Source organism: Glandiceps talaboti, chromosome 16 (assembly GCF_964340395.1).
Source record: "Glandiceps talaboti chromosome 16, keGlaTala1.1, whole genome shotgun sequence".
NCBI lineage: Eukaryota > Metazoa > Hemichordata > Enteropneusta > Spengelidae > Glandiceps > Glandiceps talaboti.
This window is the reverse complement of record NC_135564.1, coordinates 14193953-14201511: the sequence shown is the minus strand read 5'-3', so window position 1 is coordinate 14201511 and position 7559 is coordinate 14193953. Positions and strand designations below refer to the sequence as shown.

The window sequence follows — 7559 nt, the reverse complement described above, 5'->3', positions numbered from 1 at the left end:
TTTAATGAATGACGTCATTTTAAATATTTGCCAACAAAAATCAAGTTGCTTTGTTTTCATACTTACGTTCTTTGTAGGCATATGAGAAAGCTGGCCATCCAATTATTAGCTTCCACTCAGTGTCTCTGTACATAAAAAGAAGAGTTGATGAGTTTGAGTCAGACAGTCAAAAGGAAAGACAGGCATGCTCATACCTATATCATACATACATACATGCACATACATACATACATACATACATACATACATACATACATACATACATACATACATACATACATACACACATACACACATACACACATACACACATATACACACATACATACATACATACATACATACACACATACACACATACACACATACACACATACACACACACATACACACATACACACATACACACATACACATACATACACACATACATACATACATACATACACACACACACACACACACATACATACATACATACATACATACATACATACATACATACATACATACATACATACATACATACATACATACATACATGCATATATACATACATACATACATACATACATACATACATACATACATACATACATACATACATACATACATACATACAAACAATACCTCTGTTTAAGGGAAGTAAAGAGGGATGCCTAAATATATAAACTACACACATCAAGCCATATAAATTCTAATCTGTTCTTTAAAATGGTGGTAGACAAGTTACGAACCTGATGGCTGATACGTTAGTACCCAATAAGCCAGATACATTTGAGAACTTGTCATCGACTGTGATGAGCATTTCTTTCCTCGGTGAGGGCGTACCAGTGGACAATGATTTCCAGACGTTGATGCCATCTAAATCACCTAAAGGTTATGAAAATAGGATGTTGATTAAAGTTCGAAGGGGGGTATTACAACGGGCTCCGTCCTTCCGTGGGCATTTGTTCGGGCGTGCGTCTGTCCATACATACAATATCTCTTACATACAAAGGTCGATTTCTTTCAAACCTTGGACAAAGGTCAATACGATATTCGGCATATGCAGGTCACTTTATTATACAATATGCAGTATGTAAGAGCTTACCTTCAACAGTTCCTCCGGCAACCCCTTCGATAAGCGTAGGATATATATCACTAATATGGAACAACCTAGAAAAATATGGAAACGTTTCATTAGTACATTTTCTCCATAGAAAAAAACAACAACCTACACTATCTTGGTATAATTGGTATCATACACCAGCTTTTCTGGTACACCAGCTTTTCAGTGAAAACTTTGAATCAGTTATCTCTTAATCACACACACACACACACACACACACACACACACACACACACACACACACACACAAACACACACGCATTACTTATTTTGTAAATGTTAAAACCGTATAGAAATCAGAAACAAGGACTTAAGACTTTTTCTTTAATTTTCGTCTACAATAAAGTGTGGGTTTCCAAAATGTTACACAAGTGTGATTGAATTATTTTGGCGGGAAAATATTTTGTACTGATTGAGTGTCGTTCTGGACGTAAAGTTGATACATGTTTTTGTCAATAAGAATTACATGCTTAGAATGAATGATTGGTCGCTCTGTCGTCCAGTTTATGATTAAAAGAGCGCCAACAACGTCGAATCTTTCAGTCTACGAAATGTAGAGATAGTGAAAACTACCCTCAGATTCAATAAAGTGTAAAGTAATAGTATATGTAAACAGGTCTCGGTGAAGTGAACCTACCCACTATGTGTGTATTGAGTTTTCTGTATCCCTTTACCAGCTACGAAACCAACGCTCTTAATACCTCCTTCAAAGTATGTCCCTTTATTTCCTCGGTAAGGCCAGTTACTGGCAGCAGTGTTGACGTTACCACCATTCTGAAAAAAAATAACATCGTGTGTTTACTAAACTGGGCTTCATTTGACAAGATAAATGTCTCTTTTCGTTATTGATGTGGGGTGGCATTCTATAGGATCAAAAAAAAAACATGTTTTCAGGAACCGAGCAACAAGTGTTGATCAAGTAAATGCATAATATGCTTAATTTGACGAATTATTCGAAGGGCATTTATGTTTCTACGAAACAGATACATGCCTGTAAATATTATGTTAAATAAGTCTACTAAACAAATAATTTCTTCAAGCTACACAATTTCTTATCTCCTAAATTCGTCACGGTCGAAGACTTAGTTACAGACGACAGCGATCAACCGCCAACTATCAGCATTTTATTCTCATTCAGGGCCGCTTGGATACATGCCAAGTTTGAATATGCCCCGATCTCCGAATCTAGCGTTTATATCGCTTTATCTTGACCAATCAGATTTCTGGTTTTGCATCATCATCACTATACTAGTATAACATGATTTCGTATGTTTTCCGACAGATTTTCAATCATTGGAAAACAAATATTTTAAAATGTACTACTAAAATATTAATTTTATCTTCTAAAGATACTTACATCAGCATGAAAGACAAACAACGAATCTTCGTACATCCCCGCTGCTTTCAATTCTTCAATAACCTTGCCTGCTGTATCGTCCATCAAACTGATCTGACCTGTGTGGTTGATGCAATGATTGCTAATTAATTGAACTGTTTGTCGTCTTTGCAAATCGTGTCACATTTTGATCTTCATCAGAATCAACTATTAATTCGTCTTTCCTGTTTGTTTTAATTGCCATTCACTATCTCCGGTCCGCATATAAAAATGCACTGAATTTCTAAAAATAAATTTTATCACAGTATGCCCCTGTGCACCTGTCTATTCTGGCACAGTGTCCGCATTTCGTTCTTTCCTGCAAACAGCTCTGAAACAGATACTAGTAGTCTTTTAAAATAGAAAACTTGTGGTTACTGTGTACTCATGTACATTTGTATATATGTTCGTCCCTTGACCCACTCTTGTAAGCCAGCGCTTTCAAATTTATTTTCCACTGTCACAGAAATCGCTGATGGGAGCAAATGCTTTCTTAAATGTCACTTTTACTCAACCGTCCTCTACACATTATATCTGTTACATCAGTCATCATCTCATCTCTCTTAAAGTATATTTTCATAAATCAAAGATGTTTTACTCACCAGAGTATGTTCTACGTCTTTCATTTTCAATATGTGGATAGAGCTCTTCCCATTTCTTAGGAACCTATTTTAGTTATAAAGAATGAATTCCAGTTGTAATTTTAAAAATTTAATTTTTTGCTTTGTGGTATTCTGATATAGAATCATACTTTACAACCACCGCTTGCTGTTTTCAGAAAAATGTGGTTGACCAATTATAATGTGCAGAGTTTAAATTTGCTAAAAAAAAATTTAAAAAAAGAAGGGGTGGAATCTAACGATATACTCACTGTTAGAGGTGCATGGGGTTGCTGGTAGGCCAAGTATAGGAACATAGGCACGCTTGGATCATGATTTCTGATGTATTCGACAGTTTTGTCTTGAAATAATTCCTGGAAAAAGATTTGTAAAAAAAATGATATAACTGATCAACACACAAGAATGTTTCGTTATCCAGACAACATACCAAATAATTATAAGCTTAACCTTCAGCAAATACAACATTATTACATAAAAGGTAAATACAAAGGGAACGTTCGCCAGAAGTTGTATGTGATATAAGTATTTATGATCTTAAAGGAGTAAAAATGTTGGGATTTCGGATATCGCGCCTCCGCCCCACTACGCAGCGATAGCTAAACTCCCTATACGACCTGACTCTAAGCCAATCATTTGACAAACTGAACTTTGTGTCTTACTATATCTTACTTGATAGATAACATTTTCACCACTGAACACATTGATATTGCAGTTGAGAAGAGTCGTTCATATTTGAATTGATGTATACAAAACTGTCCCCTCAACTGTTCTTCAATATTTTCCTTCATTTAGCTAATAGAAATACAAGTGACATAAGGGGCCCTGTCACTATGAGTCGAAGACGGATAATGACAAAAGCCCTACTGTCACGCTTGATGAAGGAGATCACTGGAGAGTAAAGTCAAAGAACGTTTTGCCTTGTGATTTCAAGCACGACAAAACTAATAATGACGTAGACACCTGTTGTGAACTAGAGCAATAAATCCTATGTTTTCTGTTTGAATGCGTACATATACAACTTCAAGCATAAGAGTACTTACAGAAGTATATACGCCATCAGTACCAGGACCGTGAGCTGGTGTCTCGTCGTCATGGAGATCAATACCGAGAAATTTTCCAGGAATGCCGGGACCTACGTTATGGATAACAAAATATACACGTCAATCAAAAGTTCACATGAGATTTCTAAACCAAATTTATAGTGAATGTTATGACTTATAGTCGTGCATAGTAAGGATACTGTACATAATTGTACCGGTACGAGGATAAACAAAGAGCAAAACAAAATGCGACATCTTTTTTAAGACCAAAAATTAAATTATGATTTCGTTGAACCAAACTTACGTTATATCTTCGTTTTTTGAGTAAAAAGGTTGCTAAATATAACCTAACTGATTCTGATGTTGAACACACACACAAAAATAACAGTGTAACGTTCTTTACATCAGTATATGTCATTGTGTAAGGTTAAATGCCATTTGTTGTCTATAAGTCTTCACATTCTTACAATAACGCAAATATAAAGTTGAAGAACATGGCATGTAAAAAAAATCCCCTGGTGTCCCTCTAACCCACCACCCACCACATTATTACAGTAACTTCAAAAAAATAGAAAACAATTATTGTGTTCCTCATGACCAATAAACATTTTATATGTGTATAAAATATTAATATTTAATTGAATACCTTTCTCACTGTTAGTATGTTCATAAAACAATGTGCCACCGTTGAAGAAACCATAAAAATGGTCAAAACCACGATTTGTTGGAAGGTAGGAGGAGTTGCAGAATCCCAAATGCCACCTGTGTACAAAATGAGAAAATATGATGAAAATGACATGACTGTGGCAAAATACTTAAGTTGTTGACGAGGAAAGAGTGAATACTCCGGGGAGTAAAGTTTCTAGAGAAAGTCACTAGTGAATTTGCATCACTTAAATTATGCGAGCGAGAGAGAGGGAGAGAGAGAGAGAGAGAGAGAGAGAGAGAGAGAGAGAGAGAGAGAGAGAGAGAGAGAGAGAGAGAGAGAGAGAGAGAGAGAGAGAGAGAGAGAGGGAGGGAGGGAGGGAGGGAGGAGGGAGGGAGGGAGGGAGGGGGGGAGGGGGGAGGGAGGGAGGGAGGGAGAGGGAGGGAGAGAGAGAGAGAGAGAGAGAGGAGAGAGAGGGAGAGAGAGAGAGAGAGAAGAGAGAGAGAGAGAGAGAGAGAGAGAAGAGAGAGAGAGAGAGAGAGAGAGAGAGAGAGAGAGAGGAGAGAGAGAGAGAGAGCGTGACGCCATACTGTCTAAGCTGACTTACTTTCCAACGCCATAGGTAGCGTAGCCCATTTCTTGTAGTCTTTCTGGTCTTAGTAGGTAGGAACACCGTGTGGTCGGTCGCCAAGATACGTAAAATGCTGCAGGGAACATAAAGAGAAATATCGGACCGTAAGCTTTAGCATTCAGTGGACATGTTTAATATACTCTGAGGAATAACGCAAAAAATATGTACAAAAAAAATAACGTGTCGACTTTGTTTCACAATACTACATCTCTGATATAGACCGTAAAATTCAGAGTTTTAACAATGTTTGGATCATCGTCGTAAATCACATGCCTCTTTACGACACCGTCCAAAATGTGCTCGACATCGTCGTAAATCACGTGCCTCTTTACGGTATCTTTCAAAACGTGCCATGTATTTCCAGGGACGTATAGACAGTTTATACGTCCCTGGTATTTCGCGTTCGTTGCGCGATTACGTTGAGCAGAAATATGTACTCTGGCTTGCCAGAATTTGTTTGGATGTGAGTATTGTACTTGTATTTTTCTCTAAACGTGGAAGAGGGTGTTAAACTTACCTGTCCTCCAACATTTGAAGAATATCTCCCCGTCATCAGCGCAGCACGAGAACTGTAAACAAAACCACAAACACGTTAAAAAATTGATAGAATAGGAAGTCTTACAAGTACACAAACTCTGCATTTAGTCATCGAATGATTCTACCACCATGCAGGGCCAAATCTACAACCCCGTGTTGAAACCTCGCGGTGTGATACGATATATACTACAAACTCCAAACATTTATATTTGTGATACCTAAAACATTAGTCATACTGGAGAGTGTTAACGTTTACGTCATCATGACGTCATAACTGAACTGACATAGAATATTCGATACTTACGGACTGCAGACGGACATGGTGTAGAAATTGTCAAGTTTGACGCCGTTTTCAGCCAAGTTTGACAGATGTGGAGTCTTCAGAGTGTCGTCATGCCAACCAACGTCATTATATCCTGTCCAAGAAATACAAATATATACGGTTTGGGTGTTTGTTGAAATCTCGTGGAGAGGTGGATTATTGAATTAAGCATGATATGATGCTCGAACTACAGTTAATGAACATGATAGCAGTCATCTTTGCGGTGATTACACAAACTACAACTCACTCACTCTCTGAATATTATTATGTAGAAACGTGGACAGGTAAACTTTATCTTTCGCAGTCTAACATATTTTATCCATATGCTCAATGTGAATGAAATCTTCTGCTAGTCACGGTTATTTTCCCCAACCTTCCCCAAATTACGCATAATCTGACATGTATTAACATCGGTGTGTTTTGTATGATTTAAACACCAAAACTTGAAAGTCCATCCACATGTTCTTTGAGTGTCGACTTTCTTTTATTCTGTTTGTTTTTGTAAATTAGTTTTTCCCTTCTTTCTCAGTCTTTAAAATCCAACTTACCTAGATCGTCGGGCATCATGTATATGATATGTGTTGGGCTTTTCTTGTCATCGCTTTTATCTGTTTTTCATAAAGAGAAAAGGAATGAAAAATGTGCAAGGGAGCTCGTCAGTTATCAAGATGGTGAATATTTATTTACAAAAGAAATACATTTCTTGTGTGACTCTTCCCGCGCTTTTTGTCACATTTTATTTTATGGACGCTATTTTCTAAAACCATGCAAGATTCTTTGGAAACATTTTGATTGGATATAAGGCAGTTTGTAAATTAAAAAGCCAAAAGACAAGTCGGTGGGTTAAAGACTGACTCAATTCTGACGTCATTCCTGGAGTGAGGCCAAATATGTCCGAATCGAGAACTACGTCATTTTTTGTTGACTTTAAAGTGTGTATATAGTAAACAAACAATTCTTACCTTGATAAGCAACTAATAACAGAATTACTAGTATTACCACACATACTATCAGAATAATCATTGGTAATACACAGGTCATGAACGTCCGTAGGCGCGTGTCCTGTTGACGGAGATTAAAAAAATAGTGTCATTTATGATCAATTGTAATTTTAGGTAAGCATTCTGGATGGAAGTTTCCGATTATGTCTGTAAATTAGTCTTCATCACACTACATCATATCACACTACATGTCGTGACATGACATCACACCACACCACACCACACCACACCACACCACACCATATCACAACATTTCGCGGTACGTCACATCACATC

General features: G+C 37.1%; 1 pseudogene across 1 annotated transcript in view; it reads right to left on the bottom strand.

Moving 5' to 3' along the window:
* The window catches only part of LOC144447643 (arylsulfatase B-like), a 7905-nt pseudogene extending 1032 nt beyond the window's left edge, over nucleotides 1-6873 (bottom strand). The window contains exons 1-13 of the transcript XR_013482042.1: nucleotides 6831-6873; nucleotides 6265-6376; nucleotides 5941-5992; nucleotides 5400-5496; nucleotides 4793-4908; nucleotides 4147-4238; nucleotides 3358-3459; nucleotides 3089-3152; nucleotides 2469-2566; nucleotides 1749-1885; nucleotides 1094-1158; nucleotides 738-873; nucleotides 67-125 (exon numbers count right to left, since the gene is read on the bottom strand). The product of XR_013482042.1 is annotated as an arylsulfatase B-like (transcript). The remainder of the gene's footprint in view (nucleotides 1-66; nucleotides 126-737; nucleotides 874-1093; nucleotides 1159-1748; nucleotides 1886-2468; nucleotides 2567-3088; nucleotides 3153-3357; nucleotides 3460-4146; nucleotides 4239-4792; nucleotides 4909-5399; nucleotides 5497-5940; nucleotides 5993-6264; nucleotides 6377-6830) is intronic.
* Between the last annotated feature and the right edge of the window lie 686 nt (nucleotides 6874-7559).